General features: G+C 46.6%; 1 protein-coding gene across 3 annotated transcripts in view; it reads right to left on the bottom strand.

Annotated features, from left to right (window-relative positions):
- SLC35F4 (solute carrier family 35 member F4) overlaps nucleotides 1-18,759 on the bottom strand; it is a 164,837-nt gene that overhangs the window by 57,331 nt on the left and 88,747 nt on the right. The window contains exon 1 of one of the 3 annotated variants that reach the window (XM_081193164.1): nucleotides 773-1,016. The exons of the other annotated variants lie outside the window; for them this stretch is intronic. The gene's annotated coding sequence lies outside the window, so the exon portion shown is untranslated. Of the gene's footprint in view, nucleotides 1-772; nucleotides 1,017-18,759 lie in introns of those variants that run through there. 3 annotated transcript variants of the gene reach the window in all.

Raw genomic sequence — 18,759 nt, 5'->3', positions numbered from 1 at the left:
ATGCCAGCAGCCCCAGAAACACCCTTTGAGGAAGGTAAGCTTGAAACTGATACAGGATGCCCTGTGAATTTTAATCGGGTGGCACAGGGGCGATCCGTTTGAGAAATGAGACACACAAACATAAATAGCTAATACGTCTTGGATTTGGGATCTGCCTGATCTCCAGAATTTTGAGATGCGTGGGATGAACGGAAGGTTAATTGGGAAGACATGCAAACACCCCGCAAGCAAATCAGGCTGAATGCTCATTGCCAGATAAGCGCCTCGCAAACAAATCAGAAGGAGAACGAGGAAGCTTTTGCAAGCAAATCAGGATACAGATTTAATAAATGGTCCGTCTGGAGGAGCCCAAAGATGTCAGGGCGGGCAGAAGATATTGTTGTCCACCCAGCCCTCTCCATTCCAAGTGAACAGAAGGAGTCTCAAATGCCCCTCCATTGCAAAACAATACATTCCAAAAGCTGAAATTTTAAAATTCCTTTTGCAAATGACTTCTAGCATTGTGAGGGTATTTTCCCCCTGTCTGTCTGTCTGTCTGTCTGTCTGTCTCTCATTCTAATTCTGGTCTAATCTCCATATAATCCTCCTTAATACTTTCGCCTGGAAATCTTGCTTTCTCTCACCATATTGTAGCGGAGCAGATAACATAGCAAAGCCTGCAGGACTGAAGGAGGATTAGGTGCTAACTACGATATAAAATCAGAAAGAAAGAGAGGAGAGGAAAGTCACTGTGATCAGTCTGGGCGGCAGGAGTTGGATTAGCTGTACTTACAATGAATTAGCACTCAACTCTCTGAGGGGCGCCCCCAGGGATCAAAGAAGTGCTAGGTCTGGGTCTTGTGCTGTTGAAGAGAGAAAGAAGAGTCTTCAAGTGAATCTGAAGTCTTCCGGGTGAGGGCTTGGCTTTCAACCAAGGAAGGAAATAATAAATACATTTGCAAATCAGGCTGTTGCTGTTTAAGGAAGGTGAGGTTTTAGGGAAAGTTTGCAAATGTGACATGGAGGCTGGCAGTGACTAGAGGAGGAACGACTGCTGGGAGGAGAGCAGAGACAGAAAAACGCCGTGGTGCATCTGCAACAGCACAACTGGACACCTCCATCTGCCCCAGCTGCAACAAAACATGTCTCTCCTGTATCCTGTACTGCTGTAACCTCTAAACAGTTTTGACTTCACCCCCAAAGGCGCACTCCTCCATTGTCTCCCGAGATAATAATAATGATGATGATGATGATTTTTATTTATAACCCACCCTCCCCAGCCAAGGCCGGGGTCAGGGCAGCTAACAAGCAATAATAAAACAAGTTGAATGAATACAACTTAAAAACAAGATTAAAATACAACATTAAAATATTGAAACAGTAAAATATTAAAATGTTAAAATGCAGCCAACAAACAGATGCCAACATAACCTTATGCATCATGTCCCGCTAAATGATAAGAAACCCCAGGGTGATTTACAAAGTAATAAAATCACATAAACATTGGGGAGACGGACCACATTTGACACTCCAAAAATGTATCGTTGGTGCTGCCCAAAACAAGAATATATTTGCCTTGTGCTGAAACAGTGACAAGGTTGGCACCAGGAAGGTTGCCTTGGGGAAAGCATTGCAGGAACTGGGGCTACTACAGAGAAGACCCCGTCTCTTGTCGCCACCGTCCAGATCTACCTTGGACTAGGGAACATAAAGAGAAGAGCCTGAGGTGCTTGTCTCAGGGTCTGGGCAGGAGATATGGACTTTACCTGAAGAACTGCCTTTTTTGCCTGCTCAAACCCTGGAGTCATCTAGAGGAGTTCTGTTAGTTGTCCCCGTGTTACAGAGACCTGACTGGCCTCACCAAGGAGTTGGGTGCCACAGAGCAAGCCGGCCTGTGAATCACACAGCTCAAAGTTGGATCTCCACAGACTTGGCTGAGTGTGAGGCCAGATGAGCACAGCGGCTCATCTCCTGTAGGTCTTACTCTGTGAAATCAGTTGCCAAGACTAAAGGTTCCCACTTTCCCACAGCCGTCTGTGTCTCCTCCTCTCCCAAGCAATTGGAGACTGCGTTTGTTCATCCCCAAACTCCCCTCTGCCCTTCTGGGTCTAAGAGACAAGGGGGGAGCAGAGCAGGGGGGAGAGACACCAGTGACTGGCCACCAGCTGGGCTAATAATAATAATAATAATAATAATAATAATAATAATAATAATTTATTATTTATACCCCGCCCATCTGGCTGGGTTTCTCCAGCCACTCTGGGCAGCTTCCAACAAAATATTAAAATACCATCAAACATTAAAAGCTTCCCTAAACAGGGCTGCCTTCAGATGTTTTCTAAAAGTCTGGTAGTTGTTTTTCTCTTTGACATCTGGTGGGAGGGTGTTCCACAGGGCGGGTGCCACTACCGAGAAGGCCCTCTGCCTGGTTCCCTGTAACCTCCCTTCTCGCAGGGAGGGAACCGCCAGAAGGCCCTCGGAGCTGGACCTCAGTGTCCGGGCAGAACGATGGGGGTGGAGACGCTCCTACTGGACCTTTGAGGCCATTTAGGGCTTTAAAGGTCAGCACCAACACTTTGAATTGTGCTTGGAAACGTACTGGGAGCCAAACCATGAATTTTGGGTGCAACTCTGGATTCACTCCCACCCTTTTCTTTCTTTCTTTCTTTTCTTTCTTTCTTTTGCAATTTAACTTTTTTTTAGTATATCCCAGGTTGAGCCTACAGAGGAAGATCTTTTGCACTGCTGACTTCCAGCTGGACCTCATTTGGCCCACAAGCTGAAAGTGTCTTGCCCTCTCAATTGTTGTTGTTTAGTCGTGTCCGACTCTTCGTGACCCCCTGGACCAGAGCACGCCAGGCACTTCTGTCTTCCACTGCCTCCCGCAGTTTGGTCAAACTCATGCTGGTAGCTTGGAGAACACTGTCCCACCATCTCGTCCTCTGTCGTCCCCTTCTCCTTGTGCCCTCCATCTTTCCCAACATCAGCGTCTTTTCCGGGGAGTCTTCTCTTCTCATGAGGTGGCCAAAGTATTGGAGCCTCAGCTTCAGGATCTGTCCTTCCAGTGAGCACTCAGGGCTTATTCCCTTCAGAATGGAGAGGTTTGATCTTCTTGCAGTCCATGGGACCCTCAAGAGTCTCCTCCAGCACCATACTTCAAAAGCATCGATTCTTCGGCGATCAGCCTTCTTTATGGTCCAGCTCTCATCTCTATACATCACTACTGGCCCTCTTAATTATCATATGCAAATGTTATGCAAACCAGTGTCCTTTCATGTGTGTGATGAATTTTCTTGGGGGGGGGGGTTGAAACATATAGTGTGGTGTAGTGGTTAAGAGCGGTGGACTTGTAATCTGGTGAACTGGGTTCGATTCCCCGCTCCTCCACATGCAGCTGCTGGGTGACCTTGGGCTAGTCTCACTTCTCTGAAGTCTCTCAGCCCCACTCACCTCACAGAGTGTTTGTTGTGGGAGAGGAAGGGAAAGGAGAATGTTAGCCGCTTTGACTACCTTAGGGTAGTGATAAAGCGGGATATCAAATCCAAACTCTTCTTCTCTTCTTCTACACATACTTTCACCACACCTGGTCTCTGCACCCCATCATCAGTGCTGCCCCTTCATCTCCCTCGCAATTTCCAAAAAGTTCAGAGAGAGTTGATGAGGCATCTTCTGTACTCATTGAAAGATGAGCCTTTCACCTTGAGGACATGGTGGTCAGTTCTCAAATGAGGATCATTTTCTCGGACAGGGCACAATATTGATCAGATGGCACTTGAGCTTGGCAGCTACAAATCAGAGGTGTTCAGTCGCAAGGATTTATTCAGTTAAATAGGAGAAGCCCATCTCGTTAAGGGAACAGCCTGTATTAACAGCCCCGTGTCCCAGAGAAATGAATTTTCCTGTCTGAACATTCTGGGTCCAACCTCCTCCAAGTGATTAACACTTTGCAGAGTAATATTTCCTCTTCCAAAGAACATGAGCGAACCTATTTCGGTCCTTTTTATGGTGGTGGAAAGAACAGCGTGTTCACCAGCTTCTTCCGCCGGGTCCTAAAGCCCTGCTAAGCGAGCCCAAAACTTCAGCCAAGATGCGGCTGAAGTTGTGCATCGTTACTCCACACAGAACAATCATTTGCCCCAAGTTATTTCAGTAAATAACTTAAAAACAAAAGAAAGAAAAGGAAATAGAATATCCAAACATTTCAATTTACATGTACAGACTATAGCAGTTTTTGGAGAAATCACACAAAAATAAGATTAAAGTGAAAAATAAATTATGAGAGGCTTTTAAATTTGTGATGCGACCATTTCTGTTTGAGGAATGGAAATGTAGAGTAAGCAAATTGCTGATTTATTATTATTTTTTGGTTTTTAAAAAACTGATGTCAGTTGGCAATGGCAGTGATCCAGAACAGAGAATGTAATACTGTAAATTTTCCTGAGAAAGTCACTGAATGCAGAATTGCAGGGACATTGGAAGATGCCTTATCCCAAGTCAGAGCAGTGGTCCATCTATCTGAAGATTTGTCTACACAGATAGGTAGCAAAACTCACAGCCCTACCTGGAGATGGGGACACCTGATGTAGTACATGTGAAAAGGATCTAGGGGTCTTGGTGCACCACAAGCTGAACAGGAGTCCACCGTGTGATGCAGCAGCAAAAACGGCTAACGCTATTCTAGGCTGCATCAACAGAAGTACAGTCTTCTTCTTTGGCGATCCCTTGCAGCCAAGTAAGATTGTCATCCATAGACACAGTTTTAACAATGAGTCCGTAAGTGACTGTGGAGGCCAATTCTGGACCCACACGTCCTTCCACAGTGGGGACATTGGTTTCCAGGCAGGAGTTGATCACGGTGTGGATTTGCCAAGCGTGTCTTCCTCTTAGCACGTTTCTCCCTTGCGTCCTGCGTTCGAGTGTCTTCAAAGCCCATTGGTCAAGGCTATTCTCCAACTGGAGCGCTCACAGGCCAGTGTTTCCCAGTGGTTGGTGTTTATACTACATTTTTTTAGATTTGCCTTGAGAAAGTCTTTAAACCTCTTTTGTTGACCACCAGCATTACGCTTTCATATACTGGACAGTATAGTGTCCAGATCAAGGGAAGTAAGAGTACCACTCTATTCTGCCTTGGTCAGAACACATCTCCAATACTGTGTCCAATTCTGGGTACCACAATATGAGAAGGATGTTGACAAGCTGGAACATGTGCAGAGAAGGGCAACCAAGATGGTCAAAGGTCTGGAAACTAAGCCTTATGAGGAGCGCTTGAAGGAGCTGGGTATGTTTAGCCTGGAAAAGAGGAGATTGAGAGGAGATAAGATAGCCATCTTCAAATATTTTAAGGTCTGTCACATGGAGGAAGGGAGCTTGCTTGTTTTCTCCTGCTCTGGAGGGTAGGACTCGAACCCATGGCTTCAAGTTGCAAGAAAGGAGCGAGATCAGGGAGAAGAGGAGGTGGAAGAAGACTGGAAGAAATTTAAAGACTACTTGCAGAAATACTGTAAAATTAGTGAATGTTAAAGGGATGTTGGATTGAAAATAAGCGGTATTGGTAAAAAGATTAACAAGAATATGTGAATACGGATTGACAATGGTTTAAAATATATAGTCATAATAGGTTAAGATATTGAGTAAAAATAAATGATAGAGGGTAAGGATTTGCTGAATTAATTATGTGAATTGGAATACAAAAAAGGGGGGTGTGAGGAGGTCAGGAAACAAGTAAATGAAATATAAGACATGAAAATATTGATTTATTTTTAACTTTTTCTTACTTTTTTGTGTTTTGTTTTTGTATTTTTCTATCTTTTTCCCTTATATTATTGTTATTTTTCTTATTTCATATTTTTAATCTTGCAACTTTTTATTGCCTGTAAAATCTCAATAAATATCATTTTTTTTAAAAAAACACAAGTTGCAAGAAAGGAGATCCCGACTAAACATCAGGAAGAACTTTCTGACAGTAAGAGTGGTTCGAAAGTGGAGCAGATTCCTCGTGAATCTGTCTAGGAGGTTTTCTTGGAGGTTGGATGGCTATCAGCCGTGGATGCTTGAGCTGAGATTCCTGCATTGCAGGGGTTGGACTAGATGACCCCTGGGGATCCCTTGTGACTCTACGATGCTATGAGATGCCAGGGATCAAACCTGGGAACTTTTGCATGCAAAGGAGATGCTCTACCACTAAGCTGAAGGGGAGGCTGCAGAAAAGTTGTCTCCATCCTTGTCTCCGTCCCCTTTTCTCACCCAGCCAGACTCTACTGCCAGAGCTATTTTGAGCAAGATCTGGTTCCCTCTGTGAGTGAAGGGAAGGCTGTTCCTCTGCTTCTGGGCTTCAGAGGCAATTCCAGGGCTGAGAACCCACACCCAGAACCAGGCCAGAGGACAGAAAAACCGTTTTGCAAGCGGCAGAGCAGAAGAGAATCTCCAGCCCTCTCGCCAGTGCCGATGTTCTTGCAAGACAGCTGCCTGGGTTGATAACCCAGCCTTGCCTCGGATTTCAAAAGAGAGGAAAGCGAGCACCGCTAGCTGGCAGCATTTGATGCTCCTTCCGCATGTCTCGCCTGCCTTCCTGAGCGCGCATCGCCTCCAGCTAAGAAGGCAGACGGGCTCTGGCAGAGCCTGCCTGAGGAATGAAGTCAGGCAGGTGTACTTGTGACCGGACTGCTGATGTGGCGGCAGTTTGCAGCTCGAGACAAAAGCAGATTCTGCAATGGCTGGAGTGCTGTTAACCTCCTCTGCAGGAAGCAAGGGGTGCGTGCAAACAGACCCCACACAAATAGAGGGTCCCAAGTGCGCATGGCAGCGGCGGGGAGTGAAAAGAAGGGAAGAAACCTGAGTGGGCAGATGGAGAGGTCTGGAGGGGCACATTTCCCCCTCTTGAGGCTGAGGTTCCCCATTGCTGCGCTACACCACGCCAGAGCTCAACGAAGCCTCCCCAGAAAGGCAGACTATAAAATCACAGAATTGCAGAGTTGGAAGAGACCCAGGGGGTCATCTAGTTCAACCCTCTACAGTGCCATCATATTGGGTGTTGCATGGAAATGCACCCCCAAATTCTCCATTCCAGGCCAGGGAGACCAAATTGTTACAGGGGGTGGGGGCCGACACGGCTTCCTCCTTGCTGTTGCTACCTGTTCACCTGCTCTCTCTCGGATCGGGCCTTCAGAGGGTGGACAAACCCCCTTGGCTCTGAGTCCTGGAAGACCACCTCCCTGCCTTGCAGGCCTTTCCCCACCTGGCCTGGGAGGACAGGGCCTGGACTGACTCCAGCTACAAAAGCAGAGGCTGGAGGAGAGGCTGGAGACCATCTTGGCTGCCTCTTGGTACAAACCCGGGTCACGGAGCCTGAGCTTCCACAGCCACTATTTGCCATGAACCACCATTGGTAGGTCACTGCAGATGGTGACAGCAGTCATGAAATTAAAAGACGCCTGCTTCTTGGGAGAAATGACAAATCTAGACAGCATCCTAAAAAGCAGAGACATCACCTTGCCAACAAAGGTCTGTATAGTAAAAGCTATGGTTTTCCCAGTTGTGATGTATGGAAGTGAGAGCTGGACCATCAAGAAGGCTGATCGCCGAAGAATCGATGCTTTTGAATTATGGTGTTGGAGGAGACTCTTGAGAGTCCCATGGACTGCAAGAAGATCCAACCTCTCCATTCTGAAGGAAATCAGCCCTGAGTGCTCACTGGAAGGACAGATCCTGAAGCTGAGGCTCCAATACTTTGGCCACCTCATGAGAAGAGAAGACTCCCTGGAAAAGACCCTGATGCTGGGAAAGATGGAGGGCACAAGGAGAAGGGGACGACAGAGGACGAGATGGTTGGATAGTGTTCTCGAAGCTACCAGCATGAGTTTGACCAAACTGCGGGAGGCAGTGGAAGACAGGAGTGCCTGGCGTGCTCTGGTCCAGGAGGTCAGGAAGAGTCAGACACAACTAAACAACTAAACAACAAACAACCATTGGTAGGATTGGCAGCCACAGCAGCAGATTCTTTGCTTATGATAAAACTTGATCCCTTGTCAATTATGCTGTTTTAAATGTGCACTTTCTATTTGTTGTCTCCCTTTAGTACTGTTTTCTTGTGAAATGTTTTAAGATAACTTTTTGGGGTTAGCTTTGCCGTGTCAAATATGCACTCTGTCGTTGGGCTTCTTTGTAATGTTTTATTTGTTCAGTTTCTGTTAATTGGTTCTCGTGAGAAACTTGCAGATTCTAGCTTCACCAATTAACTCCAGCTGGTGTCAATTTACTCTTGGCAGAAAGCCCAGGTCTGCTTGACCTAGAAACTACTCACTCTGATTGGTTAACGAGCAGCACTCAACTCTGTTATCTAGGGATTGCTAGCACAGTTTGATGTGAGGTGTGTTAGGAGTTAGAAGTGCTGTGTATGGTTATGAGAGAGAGAGAAAGGAAGGAAGGATTTATTTTGCTTTTATTTGTATGCAGAAACTCTGCTGGTTTTATTTTTCCTTTTAATAAATCCTGTAAATAGTTATTCTGAGTCTAGCTGACTAGTCATTACTGCCGCAACTAGCTTCCTCGCTGTGCAGGAAAACTCTGCTACGTTTGGGCTAAAGCCAGTAGGGCTATGCCTGACACTTCAAAGTTCCATGAGGTTATGGGTATTGTGCTGCCAGCCTGAGTTGCGGTGGTGTCAGCATCAACGGCGTTGGTTCCAGTAGTTCCAGAAGTTGTTGTTCTCTGGCTGGTTCCTGACCGTGGTGAGCTGGTGACGCAGTGGACACAAGGACAACAGCTGCAGTGTGTGAGTGCTGGGTGCTGTGGTTCCTGTTTTCTCTCTCGGTGGTCGTGAGTAGCTGGTTCCGGGTTCCAGGGACATCGCTCTCAAGATGGCCTCACAACCAGTTCAGATGGCTTTTGAGCGTCTGAATGACTCCAATTACTTGCTGTGGTCGGAACGCATGCAGGCAGTGCTGCAGAGGGATCGTCTCTGGCAAGTGGTGAGTAAGTTTCCTGCAAAGCCTGATGATGAAGACCTCGATAAAGACCAAAGAGCAAGGGCCACAATTGTCTTGGGGCTGGAAGATTCCCAGTTGCCGTATGTGAGGGGAATCAAGACAGCTAGAGATGTGTGGCAAGCACTTAAAGAACTCCATGTGCGTGAGACAGCGGTTTCCAAGCTGTTCATTCGCAAGGCATTGTACAAGGCAATGTTACAGCCTGGGGTTACAATGCAGGAACACCTACACAGTTTACAGTTAAAGTTTTCTGCGCTCCAGGAAAGAGACTGTGCATTAGACCAGCAGGAGAAGGTGGCTATCATTTTGAGTTCTCTCCCGGAAAGCTGGGATAATTTAGTTTTGTCTCTAGAAGGCATACAGGAGCGTGATTTATCAGTCAGTTACGTTACTGGGCGTTTGATTGAAGAATGGCAGAAGAGGCAAGAAAGGTCAGTGGCTGCAGAGACTTCTACTGGCGGGCAGTTTGGAAGGAGTTCTCATGCCGTGCCAGAGGTGAAGCAAAAGCAGCGTACTGGTGAGGAGTCAGCGTTTCCTGTTAGGCGTTGTTTCCGATGTGGGTCTTCAGCGCATCTAAAACGACAATGTCCGGAGTTGGTCAAGTCTCAGTTGCCGGTGCAGGAGCAGAGACAAGATCAGCAGCAGCAGCAGCGGAAAAAGAACTTCTTCAAACGAAAACAGTCGGCTCAGCTGGTGACCGGCGAGGTCAAGATTGCTGATGAGAAACAAGTGGTCTGGGTGGTCGATTCGGGAGCGTCTCGCCACATCGTGAATTCAGATGAATTGTTTGTTTCCAAGAACTCAGCACAGCGCAGCCAGGTGGCTCTAGCAGACGGAAGTACTTCCGAAGTGATTTCGGGGGGTGCAGTTTATGTTCCTTGTCTTCGTGAATGCCTGCAAAATGTACTTTGCGTGCCTTCATTAAGGAGCAATCTGATGTCTGTAGATTGTTTGCTGAAAGCTGGGTTTAAAGTGCATTTTGAAGGAGACAGTTGCATTATTAAGAAGGCTGGTGAGATTTTAGGCACTGCTAAGTCAGAGGGAGGCTTGTTTTGGCTTAAAGCAGGATCTCAAGTTGCAGCAGTAGTCAGTAAATCTCAGCCTGCAGTGAATAACAAAGCTATACATGACAACTGTGTGCACTTATTGCATAGGAAAATGGGGCATGCTTGCTGGAAAAGTGTACTAAAAATGTCTGAATTGGCTGATGGGGGTAATTTAAAGAGTTGTAACAAGTACCTTGATTGTAATGTGTGTAAAAAGGTTAAAACCCACAGAGTCTCTTACCCCAGAAGTGACAGAGTTAGTGAGTCACCGCTACAGCTGGTTCACATGGACGTAATTGGTCCATTTGCTGTAAGCAGGGGTGGATCGCGCTTTTCACTAACAATTGTGGATGACGCCACGCGTTATTCTTGGGTTTTTCCCATGAAAAATAAGGGTGACGTGTTCACTAAGTTTAAAGGCTGGGTGGCATCTGTGGAAAGATTTCTGTCCATTAAGCTCAAAAGGATTCAGACGGACAGAGGTGGCGAATTTATGTCAAATGCCTTTAGAGATTGGTTACAAAAGCGTGGCATTGGGCATAGAAAAACGAACGTTTTTTCCCCAGAGGAGAATGGCGTTGCAGAGCGAAAAAACAGATCTTTACAAGATATGATGTTTGCCATGCTTGATGATGCTGATTTACCCATGTCTTATTGGGGGGAGAGCATGCTCACCGCGTGTTATCTCCAAAATAGGCTCTTTCATCAAACAATAGGTACAACCCCGTACTTTAAATTGTTTCAGAAAAAACCTAAAATTGACCATTTGCATGTGTTTGGATCAAAAGCCTGGGTATTAATTCCGAAACAAATGAGAAAGAAGGGAGATCCTAAGACCAAACAGTTAGTGTTTGTGGGATACCAGGAGCTGGGAAAAGGTTTCCGTTTTGCTGAAGGGACAAATGGCATTGTGATCTCCAGGAATGCCAGTTTTTGTGAACATAGTGGCTGGGAGAGACTACATGCCAATACTGAGGTTTGGTTTGAACCTTCCCAGGAGCTTCATGACTCTGAAGGTAAACACAGAGAATCAGAGTCTGAGGGGGAGGAAAGTTCAGATAAGAGCTCTCAGGAAAGTGAAGTTAGCCAGAGACCAGTTGCCAAGCAACAAAAGAGAGGTCGTAGTTCTGAGGAGGAAAGTGGGTCAGAAGAAAAATTTTCTCCCAGAAGATCTAAAAGACAAAACAAAGGAGTGCCTCCAGTGCGTTTTTCTCCTGATACTGCAAATGTGTTTAGTGTAAGTGCAGAACCCAAGAGTTTTCAGGAGGTGTTAAAGTTACCAAAAGAGGAGGCAGAGCGCTGGAAACAGGCAATGGAGGAAGAGATGTCCTCTCTGAATGAGCACAAGGTTTTTACACCAGTGGCAGCGCCTGAGGGGGCAAAGATTGTAGGCTGCAGGTGGGTGTACAAAAGACTTAGGCCCGGTTAGGACATATCTAGGGTTGGAAGTGTGCTGGGCCCAAGATGGCAGCTGCCTAATTAGTCAGCAGAACAAAGTTAAGCAACTACTGACTACATACAGGATGCAGGATTGCAAAGGGGCAGCGGTGCCTATGGATCCAGGTTTCATAAAAACACTCCATATAGATGAGAGTCCTGAATTTGAACATCCTGATGTATATCACTCTGTAATTGGAAGTTTATTGTATATAGCACAGTGGTCCAGACCTGATATTAGCTATGCAGTAGGCATATTAAGTAGATTGGTCTCAAAACCCACACTAAATGCCTGGAAAGGGGTAAAACAAGTTCTGAGGTATCTCAAACAGACAATTGGCTATATGTTACAATTAAATTCTTCCGAGGATGAAATGTTGAGTTGCTACTGTGATAGTGACTGGGGAAATCTGCCGGATAGAAAGTCTGTCACAGGGCTAGTCATAATGGTCGGCGGAGCTTTAATCAGCTGGCGGTCACGCAAGCAAGACGTTGTAAGTGTGTCATCAACGGAATCAGAGTATGCCGCATTGAGTGAATTGTGCAACGAGGTGATTTATTTCAAGCATTTGATGGCAGATTTAAATGTGAATTGTGGAGAACCAGTACAAGTTTACATTGATAATCAAGCTTGTATAACCTTAAGTAAAACAGAGGGCTTCAAATCGCGTTCAAAACATATCTCTGTAAAATACCAAAATGTACGTTGCTGTGTACAAGACAATGTAATCACCTGTACTTATGTGTCAAGTGAAGAAAATGTAGCAGATGTGTTAACTAAACCATTGGCAAAGATAAAGAACAAGCGAATGTGCAAGGGTTTAGGTTTGCTGGAAAAATGATCTCCTACATAGGTGTATTTGGAGTTAATTGTTCAGCAGAATCTGTGAGGGGGTGTTCAGTTTCTGTTAATTGGTTCTCGTGAGAAACTTGCAGATTCTAGCTTCACCAATTAACTCCAGCTGGTGTCAATTTACTCTTGGCAGAAAGCCCAGGTCTGCTTGACCTAGAAACTACTCACTCTGATTGGTTAACGAGCAGCACTCAACTCTGTTATCTAGGGATTGCTAGCACAGTTTGATGTGAGGTGTGTTAGGAGTTAGAAGTGCTGTGTATGGTTATGAGAGAGAGAGAAAGGAAGGAAGGATTTATTTTGCTTTTATTTGTATGCAGAAACTCTGCTGGTTTTATTTTTCCTTTTAATAAATCCTGTAAATAGTTATTCTGAGTCTAGCTGACTAGTCATTACTGCCGCAACTAGCTTCCTCGCTGTGCAGGAAAACTCTGCTACGTTTGGGCTAAAGCCAGTAGGGCTATGCCTGACACTTCAAAGTTCCATGATTATTTTGAAATCTTTAAGATAATACTTTGTTTTCCTGTTAATTATGTCGATCACAAAGTATACTTTGGTGTTTGTTTTTTTTACTTTCTTCTACCTTATTGGATAAGGACGCGGGTGGCGCTGTGGGTAAAACCGCAGTGCCTAGGACTTGCCGATCATATGGTCGGCAGTTCGAATCCCCGTGGCGGGGTGAGCTCCCGTCGTTCGGTCCCAGCTCCTGCCCACCTGGCAGTTCGAAAGCACATCAAAGTGCAAGTAGGTAAATAGGTACCACTTTATAGTGGGAAGGTAAACAGCGTTTCTGTGTGCTGCGCTGGTGCCGGCTCGCCAGAGCAGCGTCGTCACGCTGGCCACGTGACCCGGAAGTGTCCTTGGACAGCGCCAGCTCCCGGCCTCTAGAGTGAGATGAGCACGCAACCCTAGAGTCGGACACGACTGGCCTTCGGGCAGGGGTACCTTTACCTTTACCTTTTTTTACCTTGTTGGATATCTTAATGTTGTTGCAAGTCACTTTTAGACTTTTTCTTTAAAATATAAAGCGGTGTCAAAATGAAATGAATGAATGAGATTCCTGCATTGCAGGGGGCTGGTGAGCCTGGGGGGGGGGTCTCTTCCAGTTCCATAATTTTATGATTCTGTGATGGTGATGGTGATAAACCAACGGGCACCAGCAACAGTGGCAAGGTGGAGAGGGGGAACCCAGAGATTGCATCCCATTAGGGGCATCCCAAGCCCCACATATAAAAACAAAACAAAACAAAACAAAACACCCAACCCAAAACTTGGAAGCTACTTGCAGAGATTTGTTTAAATGCCTTCTCATTTGAAAGCCAAGCCGCTTTGGGACACAGCTTCCCAGCCTCCCGTCTGTAGAAGGGGAATCATTTTAGCACCCTCCTGTAGCACTGGACGCCGGTCAATCGATAGGCAGCTATTTTCAGGGAAAGCAAATGGATTTTAGACCCTCTTAACTTCTTCTGGAGCAGTGCCAAGGAATAAGGCTGCAAGATCAGAGGGAGGCACATTTTACAAAGCGAGGAAGGGCTTGCTCGTGGACGCGCGACTCACAAGTAGACGATCTTACCAGCAACATGAAGAACTTTGTTTGTGAGGGAGGGAGGGGAGAATTCGGGGGGGGGGGAGGTCCCTGAAAAATGGCCTTTTGGAGGAGGTAAATGAAAACAAGTCCTTGGGCAGTTATCTTTCCACAAGGTCAGACATTGATGCTGAAATCCAACATCATCTGGGCTCTATGAGTGTAGCTTTCTCCTGACTGAAGTGCAGAGTTTTTGAGGACATTCACAGGGAAACCAAATTTCTTGTTTACAAAGCTATGGTACTACCAACCTTGTTTACAAAGCTATGGTACTACCAACCTTATTGTATGCTTGTGAAACGTGGACCACTTATAAACACCATCTCCAACTCCAATTCCATCAACGGTGTATCTGAAAAATTTTACACATCATCTGAGAAGACAGGTGAACTTTGGAAGAAGCAAAGATCACCAGTGTCGAAGCAATGATCCTTCAACATCAACTTCGTTGGACTGGTCATGTTGTGCAGATGCCTGGTGATCATCTTCCAAAGCAACTACTCTATTCCAAACTTAAAAATGGAAAGCGTAATGTTGGTGGTCTACATAAGACGTTCACAGATTCTCTCTAGGCAAATCTTTTTTAAAATGTAGTATAAACACCGACAAATGCGAGTGCTCCAAGTGGAGAATGGCCTTTACCAAAGGGTTTTGAAGACACTCGAACTCAAGACGCAAGGGAGAAACATGCTAAGAGGAAGGCATGCTTGGCAAACCCTCACCATGATCAACTCCTGCCTGGAAACTTATGTCCCCACTGTGGGGACAGATGACTCGGCACTGACCTAGGCGAGGCTGCCCCCATGAAGGTCCTTGTGGCATTTGCCTCCTAGGTGGTGTTAGTTTCTGTTTCTCACTGTGCAGCTGCGTGGAGTCACAGGACTCTGTTTACATTCCTGGGATTCCATACTATTGGAGTCTCACGACGGGATGTGACTTTAGTGGTTTCCTGTTTCCTTTGTTCCTTTGTTTCAGTTGCTCTCTGCTTTCGTAGAGAGAGGGTGTCTTTTCTGTTCTGCGTAGTTTAGAAATAAAACTCTTTAAACATGTAGCTCATACGATCTCATCCTTCCCTGCTGGGAACTTTGCTGAGTGAAGAATGTGCTTGGAGCCTTATCAAAGGCTCCGGGTCATTAATTGTTTGTCGGAGGCAATTTCAAAGGCTCAGTCGAAGGGAAATGCCGACAGGTGGGTCATAAGGAAAGGGTTAAATGAGTGTGAAGTGATTGGCCAGTGGGAACCCAAGGGGAGGACTTAGAGTTAGAGTTGGAAGTGTTGGGAAGTCAGTTGGGAGTTGGAGAAGGAAGAGGGAGGATAAGTCTGTGGGTTGGTCAAGTTGTGTTGTGAGAGAGTGAAAGAAACTGATAGGAGTCAGATAGACAGTTGGGGTAATCAGTTAGCAGTTCAGGAAAGGATAAGCCGGTATAGAAACTAAGATTAAGAAACTGAGAAGAAAAATTATCTGAAACTATAAACTTGTTAAGGCTTAGAAAATAAACTTGCTTATTTGATCTAATGGTAACAACTGTCTGGACTCTGTGTGTACCCGAGGGAAACGGGTTGGTGGCAGTGGGGAAGCAGTCACAGTGGTGGCACAGGGATCAATAGACTGTCAAACGTCCGGGGGCCCTGTGTGATCGCCACAGTCCTCTTGTGGCCCCTGTGAGATTTTCATCCCAGCCAAACTGACAATTTCCCCTTCCCTCAAATAAGCCGAACTGCCAACATTCTCTACCCGCTTTATTGCTGGGATGCTCAGCTCAGCCAGTCGGTGCCTGAGGCATCAGATGCCACAAACAATACAGCTTTTCCATTTTTCCTCTCAATGCCTAGCTGCGTTCCAGAGATTCACCCTTCCTTCCATCACTCAGACATTTAAAACTGCACATTAAACCTGCAATGCAAAGCATACAATCCACCCCTCACCTCACGAAGGAAGCACAAGACACCAGAATTACTTTTCTCGGGGGCGGGGGGATTATGGGGGCAGGGGGGGGAGCACCACAAACTTTCTCCTGTTCAAATGCAACGTTGTTTTTTAATCTACCGGCAAGGTTAAAAATCCGACGCCTCGGGGCTGCCTTCATCGCCCACTGTGGTAATAAGCTGGCAGCAAACTAAGGGTGGAAAAAACAGTTTTGTGAAGAATTCTCTGGCGTGTGCATATTTTATACTGGAATAAATTTCCATAAAGAGAAGGTCCTGATGGAAGACCACAATCTCCACAGTTGACAAGGCTTTAGTGCTCAGAGTGAGTTAGGAAGCATCACCTGAGACACAGACAGACAGACAGGACAGACAGACTGCTAAATTATTCCTATCCAGGTCACAAGGGGGAAAAATTATTTAGGGTTTGGGGGGCAGATCAGGCATGGAATGATTCTCCCCATCCAACAGCAAAGGGAGGGGGTCTGTCTGAGTCGTAGCAGCGCTTTGAAAAAAAGGTTTTTTACAATTCCTGAATTTCAGCACCTGAATTTCAGAGAGCTGTCAGTGGCCTCAGCAGGAATTACTTCAAGACAGTGACACTCTCCCCAGGGTGATGCTTTTAACACTCAACCTCTTAAACACACATGCACACACAGATATTTCAGAGTAGCAACTTAATGCAATTTGATGCCACCGTTAGTCCAAAACGTTTTAGGACGTGAAGTAGCAAATGGCACACAAACACAAGCAGAGAGGAAAAATACACACACGCGGGGGGGGGGGGATATATACATACAGTGGTACCTCAGGTTACATACGCTTCAGGTTACATTCGCTTCAGGTTACAGACTTCCCTAACCCAGAAATAGTACTGCAGGTTAAGAACTTTGCTTCGGGATGAGAACAGAAATCGTGCAGCAGCAGTGGGAGGCCCCATTAGCTAAAGTGGTGCTTCAGGTTAAGAACAGTTTCAGGTTAAGTACGGACCTCCGGAACGAATTAAGTACTTAACCCAAGGTACTACTGTATTGAAAAACCCCTTCTCCAACAATTCAAAGGACTGATAACTTGGGGCTGCGGAAACCTGTTGCCCTCCAATTGGACTCCAACTCCCATCATCCACAGCCAACATGCCCAATAGTCAGAGATGATGGGAGTTGGAGTCCAATTGGAGGGCAACAGGTTTCCCCATCCCAGTGCTACAGGAAGCTTGCAAGCAGGACAGTGTGGTATAGTGGTCACAGTGTTGGACCTGGGAGGCGACGGTTCTAAGGGGAAGCTGGAGGTGCAAATGACCATCCAACTTTGAAAATGACCATCCAACTTTGGATCAAGATCATCAGCTTTGTTGAATTAACTAAACTAAATAGCTCTAACCGGACCTTGAATAAGTATGCAATTTATTGTTTTGAATCTCATTGCATTGCTTTCTTTCTTGGTGGGTCGTGCAAACCACTGTTCTGAATGGTGCTTTTTATAGGATAGGGTAAGGGGGCAGGTTTATGGAACCGAGGGGACAGTGGCCCGCCTTAGACTACAATGCTTGCCAGCACCCAAATCCAGAGGTGGTGTCGGAAGCTGAAGCAACAGGGTTTAGTATGCAGGAAGAGTCTGTGGCAGAGAGCAGTCTAGACTCAGAGGCAGAAGCAGAGGATGGAGAGGGGAGAGCCAAGAGGCAAAGATGAGTCAGGTTATGAATAATCCAGGGAGTCTCCGGCTCCTGCTGCAACCAGCTCCCTTGCCCCCTGATCTCCCAGGACCAGAAGAGGTGAAGAGGGAGGAGCAAACAGAGACAGCCTCAGATTGCTAAGGGAGGAGCCTTAGAGAGCGGTGGGAAGGCAGGAACCTTCAGTCCTAGTTGCTTTGCTCACTAGGCCCGAGATGTTACTTTCTTTGAATACAGAGTTAACTTCGTGGACACCTTTTGAGTTATCGCAGACCTGTCCCTGACACTCCTGACAGCAGATTCGTGAACGACGTGCCAATTCCACTAGCGCTGAGCATCACTTAACTCCGGCCTGCTTCAAAACAAAACATGCCCCCCTGTCCTGGTCCTGGGGGCTACCGAGAGGTGAGGTCCGAGTCCAGTCCAAGGTCGAGGGTGCAGTATGGAGGCTGTCCATCAAAGCTGCAGCTGGGTCCAAGGCAGGGAGTCGGGTGAGGTCAGGAACTCTGGCAGAAGAGCAGGGTGCAGGCAGGAACAGACTACCAACGACGTTGCTCCCACAACCTGGGACTGGGGCTGACTGGCTTTTATCTGCCCTGAGGCATAGGGCAGCCCCGGACCACAGGTGACTCTCCTGGCCTGGAGGCAAGCCCTCCTCCTGCGGGAACTTAGTTCCCTCCGCTTCTCTGCCCTGAGCCTCTGCAGCTCAGGAGAGGCTGGAGGGTCACCGGACCCAGAGGCAACCTCCTCTTCCCTTGACGGGGCTGAGAGTGGAGCACCTGCAGGCAATGGGTCCTCCATCACCTCAGGAGCCAGAACAGACTCAGCTGGTGTCTGCACCTGAGGATCCAGCACAGGTGAGGACCCTTCAGGCTCAGACCCCTGCCCCAGCTCAGCGGGTTCTGGAGGCGGGGACTCCTGTGCAGGCTGGGATTCCTCAGGTTCAGCCTCTGAGTCCGAATCCCAGGCCATCACACACACACACACACACACACACACACACACACACACACACACACCCTTTAAGTGTCCTAAGATGCAAACATGGGAACATTTTAAAACCAGCACAGCTACAATGGTTAATTATGGGTAGCAGGGTGGGGAGGGAGGAGGAGATCTGTACCCAGGCACAGAGTTAAAAGCTGTTCTGGGAAGAGCGTTGCTTGACTTGCCTGCAATTAAAATCTATGCTTTAGGTTTTGAATTAACATAACATTTGGGATTTAGCAGGCCAGGGCTGGGGGGGGGGGGAGAGAAATCTTCCCTTTTAATGAAAGCTG

The sequence above is a fragment of the Podarcis bocagei genome (assembly GCF_964188305.1).
Source record: "Podarcis bocagei genome assembly, chromosome: 1".
In the NCBI taxonomy this organism is placed as follows: Eukaryota; Metazoa; Chordata; class Lepidosauria; order Squamata; family Lacertidae; genus Podarcis; species Podarcis bocagei.
This window is presented reverse-complemented; position numbering and strand designations above follow the sequence as displayed.